The sequence below is a fragment of the Apteryx rowi genome, unplaced genomic scaffold (genome assembly GCF_003343035.1).
Source record: "Apteryx rowi isolate R43461 unplaced genomic scaffold, aptRow1 scaffold_104, whole genome shotgun sequence".
NCBI classification, from domain to species: Eukaryota; Metazoa; Chordata; class Aves; order Apterygiformes; family Apterygidae; genus Apteryx; species Apteryx rowi.
In genome coordinates, this window is record NW_020447242.1 from 788,296 (window position 1) to 809,134 (window position 20,839).

At 37.3% G+C, this 20,839-nt stretch overlaps 1 protein-coding gene across 9 annotated transcripts in view; it reads right to left on the reverse strand.

The window, feature by feature from the left end:
* The window catches only part of MEF2C (myocyte enhancer factor 2C), a 127,227-nt gene that overhangs the window by 45,650 nt on the left and 60,738 nt on the right, over window positions 1–20,839 (reverse strand). The gene's annotated exons all lie outside the window — the stretch shown is intronic.

Sequence of the window (20,839 nt, forward strand, 5' to 3'; positions counted from 1 at the left end):
CGACTCAGGAGCTGCTCTTGTCCCGATCTAGACCCACACGGGGCGGGGGGGGCTTTTCTTACCCCCCGCCCTCCAACCCGAACAGGAGCGGCCTCCCTTTACCACGGCACAGCGCGGGACCGGCTTCGCACCGCCAGCGACTGGGGGTAGCAGGGAGAAAAGCAGTTACGTGCTTTTTCCACGCAGTACCGGTATTTCCGAAATCATGAATTCGTGTAAGATCTAGTAACGTAAACGCAATATTGACCTCTTTGCAACTACAGTTTTTGTTGAACTATTACCAATCTGATAAAACCAAATTTATAGGTATGTTAAGATTTAAAAGAAAAATTTCATTTGAAATATTAGTCAAAAATAGCTATTAAATACATTTTCTCACCCATTAAAATGAATTTTGCATGCGGCTGTTTTTTAAACCCGGAAGTACTTTGGAAAAAATGCAAGTCAGGTTCTACTCTGTTGTGCTAAAATCCTTGATGACTTTCCACAGACTGGTTGTCAGTGCCTCGTGCACAAAACTGGCAGATTATTTGCTTAGAGCAGAGGTGTTTCCAGATATTTGTGTTTTAAAGAGGGAATATTTATCACTGCAAGTAAAATGACTGCGTGTGATTCAAGTGCCTAATCCTTGAGCATTGCCAGGAAGGTAACTGAGGGTCCAAAGGCCTGTTTCAGGCCCTCTTTTCAAGCAACAGAATACAGAAGACATGACTAGGGGAAGAAGCTGAAGCCCGTTTTCCTGTTCCTGCCAGGGCTCTTCATGCACCCCGGCCTGCCCATAAACACCCTGCGCTGCAGTGCGGCGACTGCCTACAGAGCAAAAGCTGACGCTGCAGCGTGGTGACAAATACTTAGCCTTCAGTTCCCTTTCTTCAAGTGTGCACTTATGGAAAGCAGATTTCCAGTTTCATGAGGCTCGGCATTTGTGGAGCAGCTCCATGCAGGAGATGCTTCCGTGCTCTGGCTACTCCGCTCACCGGCAGCGCTGGCAGCCTGCAGGCAGACCCAGTCACCCAGAGAGGCAAAAATGCCTTAAAGTCAGCGTGCTCACACCACTGCTTTGCCCCTTGGCCAGAGCACAATATCAGCCCATTATTTCATTTACTGCTTTTTCAAGAAACTTAAAATAGAGGAAATATTTAAAAGGCCAGATTTACAGTAAACTGTATCAACTGACTTGGTTTTCACTAGCAGTGTAAGGAAAACTGATTAGCTGTATTTAAAATGGAAGATGATATTGGTGAGACATAGTATATTTGATTTGTATTAGGTTTTGCTGCCAGACACAGAAAATATAGGGATGAAAAAATAAACTTTACAGTAGTTTAGCAGAATCATCTCAGCTTCTTTAGGGAATATGAGGCTATTTAAAAATAAACACTGTGATCACCAACAGGTTATTTCCCTCCCTCTTTTTATGTTTGTCTAACTATAACCTCTCCCTGCTGACCCCAGCCCTTCTAGATGGAGCCTTGCCCTCAACATTTTCATTTGTGTCTAATTTAGTCAGACATATACACAGATACAAGGCTGAAGTCAGATCTCACTTACGCTAGTGTAAATCTGTAGCTGGGTCTGGAACAGCTGTAAAGACACCAGTTGAGTTATTCTGGATGTACAGTGGTGTTACCCAGTCTGTTACATCAGTGTTACTGTCTCTTCAAAATATAAATGACTGCAGAAAGAATTAACTATTTCAAAGGCAGCTGGTGTTTTTCCATGATATAAATGGGAACCTTTAATACTAAATGCCATATTCAAAATATTTGAAAAATGTGACATACAGGGTAACATATATTTTACAGATATTTTTTATCACAAAAAGTTATTACAAAAAGAATGCCAGCTGATAGGAATTATATTTGGCATATATTTTGAACTTTATCTATGTTCTAAAAGATCCCAGAAGAGATTCTGAAATTGTATGTTTAAAACAACTGCTTCATACATCATTAAAATGCAACTGTCCGAGGGTGAATATATAGTCAACTTCTGTCAGCCACATTAGCCAATGAAGTTTTTAGGAACAGAAGTGATACATATTTAGACAAATTAAATTGTAAGATAGGATGCAAGTTACTTGGAGTGGAATTTTTCCTAGACTATGGGGCAAACACCCTCATCCTTAACCATAGGCCCAGGGAATCTTTGATGACCACAACATTTTGCTTTTGCATTTCATTTGAAACAGAGCACCTTTAGCAGCGCTGAACTGGTGCAGTACTGACTCAGTAGAGCTAATGCCACCCACTGAGACAAGAACACCACTTCCTTCAGCACCTGGGTTTTCTTTGGAGGTCTCCCATAAAAATCTTGAATGTATCAATGTTATGAACAGACTTTTCTTTTGAAGAACTTGAACATTTATTTTACAGCTGATCGAATTACAGGCTATTGCAAAAAAACCTACCAATATGACAATAAGCAAATGTTACTGAATAGCTGTTCCTTTTAAAGGCAAAAGAACACTCCCTTTTATTTTTATAATAGTATAATTGTTTTATCCACTGGTAAAAATGCCCAAATCAATATATTTTTTAAAATGATGAATTATAATAAATGAGAGGTTAGATCCCTGAAACTGTAACCTCTTGTTCCTTTGCAGGATGGAGGCCTTAAATAGCAACAAAGCAATAACCATCAACTCACTGTTCTGCTGATACAGTCAAGTTTTGACCAAGGAGAAACAGAGGGAAGTATCTCCACTAAGTTCAGAGTGAGCGTGCAATATTTGAAAGGAAGAATTGGCCCATGATTTTAACTGTGAAAACAGATGACTCAAACAATGTAGACTTTCATACTTGATTTAAGATGGTTTTGTTTTGTTTCTGTTAGTTCAACAATTTATGTAAGTTCTGTTATTTACCAGAAACATTTGTGCAAAGTGTATCCATCTTTAAGCAGCTGCTAAATCTCTAAACTATGATACACATTCATCTGCTTACTGAAGTGTGTCTTAGAAACAAGGAACCAGRTCTTGTTCTCCCACAGGAGAGGCAAGATTCAGATGGAAACTTTACAAGCTGAAACTTGTAGATCTCTCATCTAAATATTAACCAAAGAAGGAGCAAGAAAGTCAGAGGAACTGGATCGAACTTCTTAACTGCATGATTACTCTAGAAAACCAGTCCTTCAAGCACCTGTTCTTTTTCCTGAAGCATGGCTTCTTCAAAAGGCATGCTGCTCCTATCACTGTGCTCTTCCCTCAAGAGAAGCCTAGCCTTCTCCCCAAAGGAAGGAATTGGAAGTGACAGAATCAACAAAAACATGGTCAGATTTTGAAAARTCCTCCTGGAGAATTTAAGAAGCTTCACAGGCAAGGGAATTCTAAATTTTCATTACCCCTTCTCAGACTCAAAGAGGCCAGCCATCACCGATGTAAAAGTTAAGTGCCTTTACGCAGGATTATCCAAGGGCTAAGCTGCTAACATAGACCCCAAGAGGCTGCAGTTTAGCTTCCATTTCTGTTACTGACTTCCAGCAGGGACTGTGTTAATTCACTTTTCCGCAGTTGTCTGACTATCAAAAGTTGAATGATAGTATCTATCAATGTAATTGGGGTGCTGTAAGGAATCTGTAAAGAAAACCAATCAGTGTTTGTTTGCAAAAGACTGCAGTGTAACCATTAAGGACTCTAAATTTGCTAGAGACAGACAGACCCCAAATAAACCTGCAAGATACTAACTCTTATGCTCCAATTGTAGCTTTGTTGAGCAGAGGGTAAGTTAAATTAACACCACAGTGCTCAGTTTCAGTGCTCCATTTGGGAAAGAAGAAAACTTGAGAAACAGAGCAATTTCTAGTTATTATCACTGCTTATGAAAGCAGAAGTGGCAGAGGCAGATTCAAGATCTATTCTGATAAAATTGACCATAGCTGAGGATCTGAGGGCAGAGTTTACTGAGATACTAGGAAAATTATGGGTGAGAGGGTAAAATAGAAAAGAAAAAAAGTTATCTTCATTGAAAAACTTAACATCTTTTTCTTCAGCATCCTCTACAACCAGCTAAAACACTTTTAAATGTTTTGTGTGTGTGTGTGTGTGTCATTGTAAAGCTGGGTATCTTTTTTTGGACAAAATTACAGTTTTGTAAAGAAGAATTGGTATATTGGCCTGCCAGAGCCTTACTGTCCAAAATCTTCAAACCTTTAATCATAATGTAACCCCACACAGAATTCTGTGGGCTTATAAAGGATGTTTCTACTTGAGTCCCCTAATTTTGCAAAAGACCTGGGCAAATGGAGCAAGATTTCAGCCCATTTCATTTCTTCCATAGCTTGGTAGAGGTAGGAATGAAGTGCCCTGAAGATACTGTGAACGTTTGTGTGACCTGTACTAACTCACTTAGTAGAAGACCTAGCTGAGGGCTGCGACAGACAGGCTTTGGTGAGCCTCGCTGCTGCAGTTTACGCTCCCTTCCAGAGCTGTCTGCTCTGCCCTGCCACCCAAGGTTACTCAGCCCCCAGCAGAGTGACAGAGGTGGAGCAGCTGAGAGGTGGGTGGACATTCCCTTCCTCTGACTCCTGTGAAGGTAGTAACCTCCAACAGAGCAAAGGCAGCAAATAGCTGGGGGGTACTAACATCTTAAACTATCCCAGCTGTTTCCTCAGAAAGCCTAAGTCAGTCTCATAGAGCTGTATTACATATAAGGAAGGGAGCTTTTCTAACTGGGAATCTCAAACCCCAGCACAGCTAAGGATTGCATTTGTTTTAAAGAACTGACCTCCTTTGTGATTTATCATTTCACAGTATTTTGGGTCATAGACATGGGTAGCATTTTGGCGACTGCTTTCCCCAGAAAAAAAGGTAAATCTTTATCAGCTTTGGGCTAGCTGAGAAAAATGTTCAGAAGCCCATAACATTCTGACCTTTTTTCTAACATGCTCAACTTGTTTACAAGAAAGCACCGTAATGAATCCTTACTTAATAAACAGCTGACATCTACAGGTCCACAAGCACTACTTCCAATCATCTCAGCCCTCTGCACTGAACTTCACAGCAACTTGTCCCAAAATCTAGGGATACCTTAAATTGGAGTAAGCTACAGACTGAACTGGTAACGCACACCTGTGTCTTCAACCAGCCTGGAACAGCTTTGCTGAGATGGAACAATAATGATTTCCTATCAACATTACTGTGGCAAGAAAACCAAGCTAATTTACTTATTCCATTATCTTGGCTATTTTCTAAACCATTCCTGCTGCCATGGTACCTGAAGCTTTTTTCCTAACTTTTACAGAATATTTACAATACAATAAAACCTAGAGGACAGGTAAGGAGTATCAAATGGAATGAAACAGGGATACTACAGGAAATCTATTATTTATTTTACATTTGAATATGAAAATTCAATTTTAAAATCAATCAGAAGCTGACTGTGCCAAAGAAATCAGAGACTGTGACAAGATAATAGTTGAGCTCATCTGAAAACACATGCAGCCTTGCTTCTAACTGTAGAAAATTTAAAGTCAAAGACCTGGCAAGCAAATATAAAATCTTAACCGATTTCAATGGATCCATGCTTTAACCGAACATTTAAAGTAGCAAAAGAGACGAGCAAGGCCCCAAATAACCAAAATTTCAATGAAAATCAGTAATGCTACAAAACCCATTCCGTGAAGAGGCCAGTGGACATATAAGAAATTCTCTAGGTCAAAACAGCACAGTTTTGTTGGGTCTGGTCTGTGCAGACAGGTTCACAGTCCAGAGGTTTGCTTGGAGTTTCCTCAACAATGAGAAACTCCCCAGCAAACTATAGGACAGCTTGCTTACCTGATTTCCAAAGGTTAGCAGGATTCATTTCTGCCTGGGGTATACTGGGTCAGAAGACCCCTCAATTAAATAGCAGTAGCAGGAATGGATGAGTGCTTCTTTTATCCCTGCTGCTGAATTGGTTATGGAGATCAGTAGGAAGCACTCTGCAGAATATTTAGTCAGCTCTTTTGCTCCATCACTCTCAGTAAAGGAAGAGGTGGAATTAAGAACATTTCTCTCATAAAAAGACTGTACAGAAGGAGTAGGAGGATTTCTCAGACTCCTCAAGGGGAGGGGGATAAAAAGTTTAGTCTGTGGGAAAGACAAGAGACATTTCCATAACCCTCAGAGATCTAGTGTTTCACCCCAAGTCCAGAAGCATCTTAGTTCTGTTCAGGCTGCAGCATAAGAAGTCTGTGGGGCTTCAGTGTGGCCTCATGGGATTTATGGCATTACCATCAGGTGAGTTTACTTCTAGAAAACAAACTCCTTACTACTGATGCAGGTCAAGTCAGAATTGTCAAATTGTGTTATCTGCAGGGGTCCTAACAGTTCAAGGGTTGGGCTAATGAAGCCAATTAGGCAGAATCCCCTACACCTGCCAACATTTGAAAGCTATAAATGAAGACATTTAGGGACAAAGAAATAAGAGCACACCTGTTTATTCTTTTAAGCTGTATTTGGAATGGAAGCAGTTTTTTAAAAGATGGTAGGAAGATGGTCAACAAGGAGCGTCCCCTCTTAGCTACATTGCTTTGCTGCATACCTAAGAGCTTACGCTAAAACTATAAAGTACAGTCCATACCCTGCTGCAATTCCCTTCTTGTAAGGAAGGATCTTGTGACAGAAAAGGACTATGGAATAGGTCTAGTAAAGGATTTAGGCACCTAGAAAGCTAGATTTGGCCATACTTCATATTTAGGCACCTGACCTCCAGAGCAGAATTCACACTGTATTAGGATCTGAGGCTTCCTGTACGGGGGACAGGAAGAGTTTGGTACTACAGAACAGGGTCCAGTAAATAGACTCTAAATAAATAGATAAATGAGATAACACTCTAGATAAAAAACAGAAAGAAATCTTTAAGAAAGGAATGAAACTGAGGTCTCTGCACCTTTGATAGCCCATAAACACCAGCAGTATTTTCTGACTATTCTGTGAAAAGCTTAATCCTATCTTTGTGCATTGCATTTAGCATACTCAGAAAACACTTGCCAGGGATATCTCATTCATGGAGGACTAGAGTTCCCAGATCTTTGGGGACTTAAACAGGGAAAAGGCTCTCCGTTTACAGCCAGACTGAGTTAGTCCTCAGTAAGCACAGAACTACAGGCATGTAGGAATCTCCAAGATCAAATAGCTCGTGCATCCAGATTAGACTTTTGGTTAAATGACCTTAGTTGCCACATTTTAAAGCTTATGTTTAGTCACTTATGTAAAACACTTTCAGATAGAGGATGGAAAGTACTGAGTACAATTACGAGTTTTTAYTTGGAAGTTAAACAATATATGTGGGATGAGAGAAAATTTACATCTAAGAAGGCAAACTTCTTTTCATATAGGCTACAAAAATACAGCTTAAATGCTAAAGCACATACTTAGAACTCCTGGTGACAAAAGTGCAAAGCTTCCATTTTATTGATATGTGTTCGAACATGCTAGAAGTATGTAATAACCAAGCCTTGGATTATAACAATGAAAGTATAAATTATGTGTTTTTATGTTTGGTCATGTTTTAGCCATGGTTCTATTGTAGTAAGCTAAATATACTTTAAATGCCATACACTCCATTAGGAACTGCTTCTTTGTCAAGATTTTGATCTCTTTTGAATCAATCTATAGCAGCTGTGTGTTGTTTAAAATACTCTTATTGACTCTTCTATAATTTGCTTTCTTTGAACAGCCTGCGTGCTGTAACATTTGATCAAAGAAATAAACATATACTTTAACAACCCAAAGTAAAGTGCATGCACATTTTTTATAACAGTGCACTATAAAATGTAATTATAGTTGTCTATAGATCACACAGGATGATATAAATAAATGGGTTTGAGATTTTTTTAATGCAAGCCTATCCAATATATCAAAGATTTTTCCCTTTAACACCAGTCTCTATCATGCAAAAGCATTAATGAACCATTTCAAATAAAGATGATGCAACTTCTTTTAATAGTATATTTAGTTATCCGTTAACTGGTAACCGTATATAAAAATACCCGTAGCAAAGTTAAGTACGGAAAGCAACACAACCTCAAGTTGTGGGTTTATAAAAACATAAAGAAAATGTTGATTTAAACCTCCTTTAGAGGCTGTTTTTTATTCAAAAAAACAATAGATATTTAAGCTTTAGCTACCACAGATGTTCATCAGTTCTGGACTATGAACATTAATTCACAACTGACCACTACACTTTGATTATTAAAAATATACAACAATAAAGCATATGTGTTTGAGGTTTTATAGCTGTGCAAATTTGGTAACTTACATAAATTTCATTTCTCTTTTATATAAATGAACATATAGAGGTTTCTCTGAATTCAGGACAAATGGAGTCGAATCAATATCAGCTACATAATACATAAAGGATGGATGCAAATTTTATAGTACACAAATAAATAATTAATTTATATCCGCTTACTGTAACAAGGAAAAAAAAGTCAGCATATTTTGAAGTTTAACAGAACTTTTGCCAGAACTAAAAAAATTGTGGGAAGGCATCTCAAGAACAGACAGCGTTGTCTGTGTGCAGTCCAGGGAAGGAAAGGTTGGAGGTATATTCCTTCATGCAATACAGAAGTGCAAGGTACTCTGGTCTGAGCATTTAAGATGTCAGCTCCCTAGCAGAAGGAGCGAAGTAGGCAAAAAGCCAGTATAGGCCTGACTTTTTGTTCCACCATCCTCTCTGGTGTTTCTCGATGAAGCACTGTCTGCACAGTGTCTTTGTTCCTCAGAAAGAGGGGTTAGAGTTATTGCCAACTCTTTGTGGCACGGAAGGGAAGGGGACATTTTTACTTCTCTCTGTAGATACATAAATGCTACTCATGGTATGAACTATTTAGATCCCAATTCTGCCACCCTTACTGACACTGCTTCAGAAATAAAGCTATGATTCTGCCAATATTTGTGAGAGCATTCAACTTTCTTCTTGTCTCACTGTCTGCAACAGGACTTCTATGCAGGTTTGTAGGAATAAGATCTCATGGTATTGCTTACTACATAAAGATGGTAGACCCTGTAGAAATTGGGGCCTGTGCTAGGAATCCTAACCAGAGAATTTTGAAGTCAGTCAGAAGGCTCTCGTTGCCCACTCTGGGCTTTAAATCAGGGCTCTAATTAAACATGAAGGATTGACTTTACATATCAGAGCTTTTTAGCATTTTAATAGCGCAGGACTCTTTTACCTAATAAAACTATGAGCAGTGGCTGAGGGCCCACATCTGGAAAAACTTATACACTAAAAAAACTTTACTCGTGTAAGTGTATGAACTGTGCATCACTTGCTGATTTTACAAGAAACTCAGTGCAGTACAATCTTCAACACTGGTTTGACTGAGAGCAGTTGACAGCTTATGGGATCCCAGGATAAAAAAAAGTCCTCAGGGAAAGGAGGGCAAGTTCAGTAGTTTGCATTAAAGATAGCTGTGAGGTAGGAGAAGATACTGTATTTCTACACTTCTGATTAATACTGCTGTGCAAGAATTCAGGTGAATAATCACATTTTGTATTTACCTTACAAAACAGGGATGTCTTAGTGATGAAAATGAAAAATGGGTTTGCTCACAAAAGCCTTTGTCTCTGGAACATAGCTATAAGTAGCTCACTATCTAGGTTGAAAATGGTAAGGCAGGGTAGTGTGTCCTATTTTTCCATGCTTGCAGTGAAGATACAATATGGGAATTCAGCCTTGGTAATTACTAATACACCACACAGACACAATTACACCCTGTGTACTGCATAAAGGAATCACTTGTGGTCTGCCTCCATTACAAAGAGCAGTAGGGGGCCAACATGCAAGAAGACAAAATGCTTTACAAGGAGGAAGGAGACCAGAAGAGTCGATGTATCCAAATACAAGGACCTTGATTCTTTTTGGAGTGATTTAAGTCCCCTTCCATCAATTATCGTCCTTTGTCTCCAGAGCCTTATCACAAGCAGCATTACAGGAACTGAACAAAACAATACTCAGGCCCAAATAACCCTGTGAACTGTGCTGACATTTCCACACCCTGTTGCTGTGTTTGACCGGGTTATTCAGATTTTTAAAAAACAAAAATCTCCACACAGAACAACAACAAACATTTCTGTTTTAAATAACAAGCTCAACCCTTCCTGGTGTCTTTTCTCCCTTCTAGGATTACTGATAGCTCACACTACAATACCACAATGATGATGTGATATAAAAACCTTAGTAGCACACAAGATTGACATGACAGCTTTCCAAATGAAAAGATTGTGCTCTGCAGAGTTCTCAGCAGTTCAGGGTTTTTTAAGTTAATTAGATCCTTCCCCTTCCCATTCCCCCAACCCCTTGCCCAGATGTGAGTTTTGGATAAATGAAGAATTACAAGTAAGAAACCTGACTCATATACGCATTTCAAGAAGTGCTCTGCAGCTAAATAGTTCGATTTCTCAGTGAAATAAATCAGCTGTCTACTCATTCACTTTTACTACTCAGAGTAATAATTTTTTCTTAGTGACACRTGAAGTTTTGAGGGTACAGTCATAAGTGTGTAATCAATGAAAAGCATCTATTTTTTCATTCATTCACACCAGATATGTAACATTTCATGGTATTTCTTAACAGGACATTGCAGTCATTGCTCATCTGAAAATAAATTTAAAACATGTGGAAAGTTAAAAAAAAAGGACCTCAGGAAAGTCAGCTATTTTTGACAGTAAGTCAGCTTCTGTGAAACAAAGCCTTGTCTTTCAGAAACTGTTTACGATCTATGAGGAAAAAAAAAATATCCTTGGGCTAAAATGTTTATTGGCACCTAGGAGTCTGAAGAGAGCAAGTCAGGCTTGTGGTTTTTTGAGGGCACTTTATCATCGCCTGCATTCTCAAAGGGATCTGTGAATGAATAGAGCTGGATTACTCAGCCTTCTATTCCACGCCTATTCCTCTCCATTTTCCTTGGCAAGACTGAGAGCCAAGCTATTTTTAGTTAGGCAGTTTTCTATTTTTAGACAAATATCAGTTAAGAGACATTTGTTAGGAAAAATTTTAAAAAAGAAAAACACAAAAGGGGGAGGGGATGAGGCTTCCCATCTCATATTATGAAGCAAGCCCTTCAACCTGTATCTCCAGGCGTTTCAGCTGCTTCCAATCTTGGAAAAATATAGAAAATTCAGAGTTCAGAGATTTAAAAATAAACCTACCCTCTGGCAAACAGACCAAAATACAACAAGCTGTTACTATGTGAAACAGTGACTACAAAAACAAAGAACATTCTCCAATGACTAGATTGGGATAAAACTTTGGAGCTATTAAGTTATAAGAATGTTACACAGACATGTAAGATTTTTCCAGCTTCTCAGCCAGCTATATCATGTTTTGGAGAAAGAAACAGTCATCTGTAAAATAGAGCTAGCTCTAAGAAATACAGATTTAAGCCCCCAGTTTGACAAAGAAATGAATCATGAATAGAGTTTGAACACTTTTATGTTATGTGCATGTTTTTTACCTTTGTTCTCATAGCATTTTTACAGCAATAAGGCCAAAAAATTTCCTAAGGTATTAAAATATTTTTAACTGATTAGTTAGAACAGAAGAATAAAAGAAAAAAAAAGTGGAGCCCTGATGAATAGTAAGGACTGATCCTCAGTCAGTCTAAATCAGGAAGTCTAGAGTTTCCTCAAAATATACTCCAAAGCAGCTTTGTTCTACTAAGTGCTTCAGACCAACTGAATTTGCATCCATTCTACTTTTCTCTGTCCCTATGCTCTTTTTCCAGATCATGGAAAAATAATCTAACAAGTGAGCTACTTCATTTTCATTTGAGATACCTTAGGATTACAAAATATGTTTCATGACAGCCAAATCCTTACTGAGAATAAATCATAGTAAAAAAATGACCATTTTTTGAGAGAAAACAAAAGAAAACAACTCATTATACGACTTTCCCTTAGCTGTTATTTTTCACATACTGGATCAATTTGAAATATATTCAAAATAAAAATATAGTGTCAAAACCTGACCCTCTATTTTTCTTCTTATAGCCTGTAAAGCATCAAAAGGCTATTAGGTGCATAGCAACAGGATGCTGTGGAGTTATCAAGGAGAGCTTAAACAATTGCCTGGAGWTGGAAAGATATGGAGTCAAAATCTCATATGGATAAGTGGGAGGAAGGGAATAAATTGTTATCTACTGGATGTAGTAAAGGGACTGATTTGGTCAGTCCCATTGACTAGGACAGCAGTCCCACTGAGGGACTACTTTGGGCAGAACAGAATTGTCTTGCACAGTTTTCCAGATTTGAAGTTTTTCCTGAGGTCTTGTAATACCTATTATTTACTTAAAGCCCAAATTTCTGGAATAATAAAATTACATAAGACTATTAGCTTTTTTTAAAAGATGTATTTCTAAAGTATTTGCTTGCAAAAATGAAATTAAAATTGATAAAATGGAGAATTTAAAAATGTTTCTGAAAATTGGATTTCACCCCCCTCCCAAGAAGATCTTTTTCTACTAACCATGGTTAGGAAAAATATAGAAAAAGCTCACATGAGGACATTAGGTTACAAACACATCTTCCAAAGGTTGAAAACCCAGAAGGCAAACAAAGAAGGACCAAAGGAATATTACAAAAATGCTCAAGATCTTGAAGCCAGTCCCATGATTTTGTCATACATGAGGTTAGCAATAATGGTTTGGCTCATATTTACTAAAAGTGAAACAAGAAGCCAACATTTAAAAAGCCTAAATCATCATTAAAACAAAATTCTTTGGCCAGTTGACCCTGGCTGGTCATCTCCTGGCCTGTGGAAAGTGATAACAGTAGCTGTTTTTTTAACCAGCTGGTCTTCAACCAATTTACAAGGGAAATCAATATTGCTATCCCCATTTTACAGACAGGGAAACTGAAGCATTAGGAGGAGATGCGACTTGTCCAAGGTCACACAACAGTATTTGGCAAAGCTATTAATAAAATCCGAGTCTCATGAGTCCTTGTCCAGGGCACTATCCAATAGACTGTACTGTCTTTAGATCACTCTGAATAACCTTTCTTACATACAGGCTTACTTTCTATAATGTCCCAGATCTTCAGCCCATGTTAGCTGAAATAATTCTGCTGATTTCAACAGCTGAAGAGCTGGCTTGATATGTATTTCACAGCTTGTTTATATGCAGTATTATGTTATGATGACAAGAGAAGAAAATACATTAAACAAACTACAACAGTTGCCTTACTTTTTCTAAAAGAAGTGCATTTAGATAGTTATAGGGGCTTATTTACTACAAATACACAGATAAGAGTCTTAATTGATATGAAGAGGCTTTCAGAATCTAATTAACCTCCCAGCTAGTCATTAGCTCTGTGACCTTTAGAAATAATTGACAGAAGGGATTTTTTTCCCCTTGATCTCATTCAGAACTTCCCCGCCAAGTGTCTAATCCTACAAGTGCTACAGGACCCGCAGCACACCTGTAAGAATTGATGGGATAACACGCCGCAAGGCCATCAGTGAAACAGGATTGCGGCAGTCCTCTCAGGCACAACATACTGCCCATGTAGCATGTCACATGAATGCAGCCCTTGTCACCCAAATGCTGTCCTCATCATCTCCAGCCTTCTGATGCACTAAAGCTGCACTGGGTTTTAATTCTCAAGTCCCTCCATTATCCAAAAATTTAGTAGTATTTCATGCCTATTAACTTTCTGTTGCTGGTTGTACTAAAAGCCTATTAGATTTTCAATTCAAGCTAGTTCTTCTACAAAGCAGTGGGAATATTCATTGTTGTTTATCATTTGTTGCATATCTTCATCATATACCTTTTTTGAACAAAGTGCTTGGCAGTCAATAACAACAACAACAACAACAAAACCAGCAAAATTACAAATGTCACCATCCCACATGACTTGGTATTATTTTGTTCCCCACCATCTTAATCTTGAAGCATGCAAAGATGGCTGTGTGTGCTGTAAAACACAGAAGATGTGAAATACCCAGGAAGAATTTCCTATTTCCACAAACTCAGTTCTTTCTCTTGGTGGAAAATGCTGCTACAATTGGCACTCGTCTCTCCAGCTATGTTCAGTTTAGTCTCCCTCACCAACTACAGGAGTCCACCAGGGAAGGGGAAACACTCTGCAGTAGGTAAATTCATCAGCAGTTACTAGAGCTACAGATGTATAGTCTTTTGGAAAGCAAATTTAAAAGACAATGCTAAATGCTGATTATCTTTAAAAAATAACCTATAATTTGTAATTATTTAAAACTGTGACTTATGTTTGCAAATTAGAACTATTATTTTTCCCCCATGTCCAACTAGCAACACCATCACAACAACCCTAGGATAATTAAAGTCTCCTGAAACAGCTCATGCTAATTCTTGGTGAAGTCTTCAGTATCACTAAGGGCAGGAGATCACGCAAAGTGAGTTTCTCCAAAAGGAGAGGGCAAACAGGATGGGAGGCATCCACTGTAATGGAAACCAATGGTCCCTACGAGACAGACTAAAGGAGCAGCTGGAGAGACAACAATATTTTGACACTCTTTGGGACAGAAAGATGGAAAAAAAGAAGTACATACTGCCGTGCAAGTGGCAAGAGATTAAGAGGCATGAGGCTGAAGATGTGAAGATGAAAAGACTGGTCAAAACTGGTCAAAAGATCGTCCTCAGTAAGAGTAGGTTAAATATTACTTGGTGGACAAGGACTGAAAATGGACTGACCAAGACTGAAAATGATCCTGATGTGCATCACATGGAGAATCATGTTATAGTATCATCATAACATCTTATTTGGTACCTGTTCTTAGCGTGCCATGTCTGAAGTAGGGCTGTAAATACTTCAAGATAGGACCTGCGTTCGTCTATCATGTGTTAGAATACAGCAAAATCCAGTTAGTTTTGAGAAGGCGAGTGGAGAGGTGGGCGAAAGGGCATACTATGCTTGACAAATATTCAGGTTCACAAAATAGAGTAAGACAATGTATACTTAAGAAACCAATGAGTGTGAGCTTTTGTTGAAGCAGTGTACTGTAGTAGCTGACATCTTTATGTAAAAGAGTATGTGAGGGAGCTTGAATGCTTTCTAGGTGTAAAAATGGTTCAGAAAAAGAAAGAAAAGAGTAGTTGAAGTGAAATGCCAGGAAAAGATAGAGTCAAAGGCAGATAGCAAGAGAGACCTTTCAGAAAAGGCAAAGACGTGGGGGACATGGAGGAGTTCTTGTAAGATAAAAGACAGCTGCAAAGATCATAGAGGTGTGTGTATATGCATGCAAAGTAGCAGTTTTAAGGAGTGAACTAAAGTTTGGAGAAGATCTGCGGAGTGATCACCCTTGAAACATAGATTTATATGCATAAAGAAGCTCAGTTAGGAAAGAGAAAAGTGGAGGAAGTTTGCATTGTTCCTCTTTTTTCTCTACAAGTGATTAGTGGTTTGGCAGAGAGGAACTTGAGGAGGTGGATGTGTGTGTGCCAGAAAACGGAAGAGATGGTTGATGGGATGAATTTGAAAGGGCTGACCTAATAGGAGAACTTGAGTTAAATGTAGTGACCACTGAATGAGCAGAGGAATAAAAGCCACTTGGAGAAATGGGGAGAATAAGAGCAGCAGGGTCAAACAAACTGATGGATTGGAGACCTAAAAAGAGCTGAAAGATGAAGTGGTTAGTGAGTTGTGGGGGAATGATTTATGTGCATGAGCAAGGATCAGAGTGTCAGACTAAGTGTCTAAGAAACAAAATCAAAAACAGGGCTTAGTAAAAACTTGTGAGAGATCTGCTAAAGCTGAGAAAGTAGCTGATGCTGTGACATGAAAGAAGTGACAGGGACGAAGGGACAGTGAGAGAGAAAACAAGCAGGAAATTTCACCTTAAATTGGCAAAAACTTAATGGCTTAGCTTAAGAACCACAGTAATTTCTGCAATATGGCTAGGATTATATTTGCAGCCAAGATGCAAAACAATTCCCTGTATTCCTAGTCTAAAAAATGCCCCCTACCATCAAAGGGCAAAGTCCTTTCTGAGCTCCTTAGTGGTAGGCTTACAGTGCTTTGGCACTATTGGCTGAGCTGAATCTACTAGGTCTCATATACTTACTCAGAGTATATACCATTTGAATAATAGGAGTTCTGCCCGGCTAAATAAATGAGGACAAAATCATTAGACCAGATAATTTAGAGCAGCCATGGATGATAAGCAGCTGATTATCATGAAATATGAACCTTTGTCAATGGTGAAATATGGACAATCTCTTCCCATTGTTCCTCAGAAGGTAATAAGTATTGTATTTAGGATAAGAGTGAAAAAGGGCAAATGAGATAAATTGTTACAAATTCTGGATGACACCAAGCCCTGTGCAGTTGGGTATCTGAACAACGTCAATTTTCCTAGGTGTGGTGATACACTGGAAATAAGAAACAGGAAAAACGTATAAAAAAGTATCATCCAGCCCCCAAACTGGCATTTCTGAATGGGAGTCCAATTCTTCCTGAGGAGAAAGAGCATCTATAAACTATTTTTCACTAAAGATGAAAAGGTAACATCGGATCAGATATTAAGACAAGGAAAGCAAGTAAATATAAGTAGGACTATTTTTTCTTCATTATCACTATATTACAGTACATTTTAAGATCCATTACCTTTTTTTATCAAATTAATTAAAATTTCAAAGTTTTCTGTGCATTTTAATTTTCCCATATAATCGGAATAAACCATCTTATCATGTTTTGAAATCTGTAATGTTAAAGTTAGTTCCCAGAGATGCCTTGATAAAATCTTTATTAAAATCTTACTATTAAACCTTAATTTAAAAAAATCGTTATTAAAATCTTTACTACACAAAGTAGTAAAGTGATCCCTGTTCTAAGAACGGTTCAAATTCACAAGGTCTGATTCGCTTCTCACTTACAGTGGTGTAACTGTGAAATTTCACTGAAATAAGTCATGTTAGATCCACTTCTGTTTTCCAGAAATGAGGGGAGAATCTGGCCTCATTATTTTAAATAACTACAAAGAAACATAAGGCACTTCTGTAAGTCAATCATAAAATGCTGGCATTTACTCTTGTTCCCCTTTTCCTCATTGTTATAAGAAAATTCTTGCCTAGCCCTATGCAACTGCGCTGACAATGTTAAGTGGGAGACGTATAAGATAAACTTTTTCTGTGAAAGCAGATAGTAAATGGAGGTATTGACAAACTTCTAAAGACAGAAKAGAACTACAGTTGTAAAAACACTATTTCTGTACCAAAAGCTAAGTACAAAATGCTATAGGAGTTTCTAATGAGAGAAAATCTATTCCCATTTTGAAGTAAAGAATTAGAAATCTTCTAGTGGCAGAATTTTAAATAACAGCTGCTCAGAATGTATTGTTTTCCATATTTATATATGGAAATGTACCCCCCCATACATTGGGAAATTAGCATAAACATGAAATTAATTTTTTTTCCTCAATGTCCACGGGTACAGCAAGTACACCTTACACGGATTCTGCTATTCCTTAAAATAAGTTACTATATCCCAGCAACCAGCATGTGCTTTTTAACTGAAGTGAAGTTGAAGGAAAGACTGTGGGGTGAGTGGTTTGGTGGGTAAGGACATAAAGGCTTCAGTTTTAGGAACACAGTCAGCTCGAAACCAAAGTCTCAGAATGAGCCTTTGTTTGCAGAACTAATACATATCATACAACCTCTACAAAGATTTCAGTGAGACTTAAAATAATTGTCACTTTTGCTGAGAATGAACAAACTTGAGTGTTGAATACAACTTTCTTCTCCTTCAAGAATGTTCATTGCTTTTTAGTTACCAGTGCACGTTTGTAAGTGTATTTACTGGGTAATACCTGTAATATGTTCAGCTGGTAGATAATTTTTATGATCCGAAGAACTCAGATATGCCAAATTACATGTCAAGTGATTCCATTGTGAATGAGACAACTGGAAAAGACAATTTCAATGATAACTACTACATTGAATAAAATTACTACATATGTAAAGAAAGTCATAAGATATTTGTTTAGACCATTAAACCAAAAGAGCTCAAAGAATAACACTAACTGAACTCAAAGAGTTTTAAATTTCTCTTAATATTAGCTACTCCATTTAAATCACTACAGTAATCAGTATCAAAATAGCTTTGCTCAAATTGCAGTCATACAGGTATTAAAATTCATTTCAAGACATTTTTCCCTTGAAAAACAGCATAATGCTTATTAGATGTATAACATTGTGTGTCTTCTTCTCTTTCAGATAATAAGTTGTGGCCTGAAGATTCATTTCTTCAGAAATGCTAAAGATAATTAATCCCAGTAAATAAATCTAAAATGTCTTATTAATAAAATTAACAAGTTTAACCAGAACTACAATAAAATTCATGTAATCTTTAGGTCTGAGTATCAGTGGATTAATTCAGAAGGAATTAAATACATATTAGAGATCTAAACTTTTGATTTTCTCTGAATAGAGATTGTTCAAAGAAGTTATACCGTATTCTAATGACTGATAACTCAGTTCTACAACAATCAAAAAAGTAAATAAATAGTTAATATTATGCAGAATGTGAACAGAAATTGGATTCTAAATTGAAGGCTAAGACTTTTATATGGCTGACAGTTGTATTTCAAAATTTCATAAGGCTACCTAAAAAAGTTTTCTTTCTATGATTCTGAACAGAAGTCTGTGAGCACAGCTATGTCTTTTTCTTCTGCTGAAATATAGCTATTGAACAGTTATTTAATTGAAAATGATCTGATTTAATAATACTGTCTGATCTTCGGCTGCTGTTGATTGCTCTGGAAGAACAAGATGAAAAACTTGTAAGTACGAAATCTAGCTGTCTGAAAGTGAAAAAAATGGACTCCTTACAAGGAAAATATGTGTAATGTAGTCAGTTTAACTGATCAACTTAAATATTTAAATGTGTGGCAGATTTATATCCTGTACCTAAAAATACATCCAAACTACACTAAGAGCCAAGCCATCTTGCAGATCACATACTTTTGTGGGCTTTCTTCCCCTATTGTACTAGTCACTGTTATGTTAATTATCAAGTAAAGGCATGATAATTACATGTCTTTTTTGCTAATATGGTACTCTTGTTCAAAACCTACACCCTGCACAAGTACTTCTTTGATCCTGAAACGGTACTGGCTTTAGTGTGGCTTAAGTATTTTGCCTTACAGGCAGAATACTGAAAACCATAGCACCAAAACAATCAAATGACTTAATTCAGAGATGACAATACATATGGAAAAAACATAAAAAATTGAACTTTGTTTGGCCTTTTCTGCTGTTTGTTAGATTACTCCATTTAAATAATATTCATTTCAGTTACCTACTTTTATTTAGCTGCCTAGAGAGGAGTGAAAAGAAAAGTGATGCCAACTGAATTTTGAGCGCACCCACAAAATTACACATTTGCATGCAAAATTGCCTGTCAGCCTGATCTAACTAGGCCGCTATTCCTGCAGGAAAAGGATTTTGCAGGTGCAGAGAGTGCTCTTTCTGAAAATCTAAAAGTTACAACAAAATAGACATTTAAAATTTTATGTTTTCATTCAAGTTGTTTGAAAAAACAGAGTCCTCATGATCGTAAGTCTTCATTCATTGTGAAGCATGTTATAAATCCCTAACTGGTGGCCTAATTACCCATTCCCACAAGAAAGCTTGCAGGAAAGAGTAAAGATATCACAGGAAGCTTTTCCTGCTAAGAATATTCTGGCTTTGTGCCACGAAAGGAGGGCAGGGGATTGTTTAGGGGATAGAATTTGTGTTCTGCAGAACAGGACATGGGTTGACCAGAGGTAACAGGGTTAAATCCCTAGGGTGACAGTAAAGGCTTGCTGTCTGTAAAGAGGATTTGAAGTGAGAGAGAAAAAGAGATGATGGAGAGGAGGAAGAAATTGCATATTTTTGTCTTAGTCCTAACTCACAGAAATGTTTGTACTTCTGTCAGAACCTCACCCTCTCCTCATGGTGGAGGATATCTGCTGGGAGATTGTAAAGGAAGCAAAACAGTATCATCCTATACGTTGAAACAGTATCATCCTATATGTTGAGATGAGGATGGACAGAAAAGCGATATATGTCCCTGGGTTACAATCTTTGTTGATCTATTGTGCTGTGACTGTGACATCTGGTAACAAGCATAACAATATCTATCAAACAGTATATTTTCTCCATCAGAAATATTTTACATGTAGCTTATAAACTTACTTTCTTCCATTGCTGGACTCAAATACATGATTAGCCCAGGTGAAGATTCCAAAAGCACCRGTCTCATTTTCAGCAATATCCAGATTATTTAAAAATCTGAAACTAACACTTTTTAAAAGATCTTAAGTAATTTAAGTGTATAGGCCAAGGCATTCAGTAGCATTTATGACTGAATTTTCATTGATTTCCATATCTTTAAGACAGGACCTCATTCTGCCAATGCTTTTTTATATGTTATCATTAGATACCTAATCACTTAGATGCTTTGAAAATGGGACTTACTTGCATAAGTCACGTAAGCTTTTTTTAAAATTTTACTCTGCGTGTTTTGCTATTGCAGCAAAAACCTTTAAAAGCTTCATTTATTTTGCATGGCTTGAGTCTTATTGTGATTGCATATTAAACTGACTTTTCTGTAAATATTAGAAGCTGACAATAAAAAAAATTAAATTTTAATTAATAATTTTCAGTAATTGCAAATACAACTTGCCCTATTTAACAGTGTATATTAATTTTTTTATAATTATAAGGTATTTCTAACATTCTGATAATAGTGTTTTGATACTGTTATTATACTTCTAGTAACAGCATTTTGTATGAGAGTTAAAGCATTTGTTAGATTGTGTAGCTTGTAAGTAAATTTTTCTTGCATTCTGTTAAACTGCCTATCTCTGTAAATAAACAAAAAACTTAAAAAAAWTTT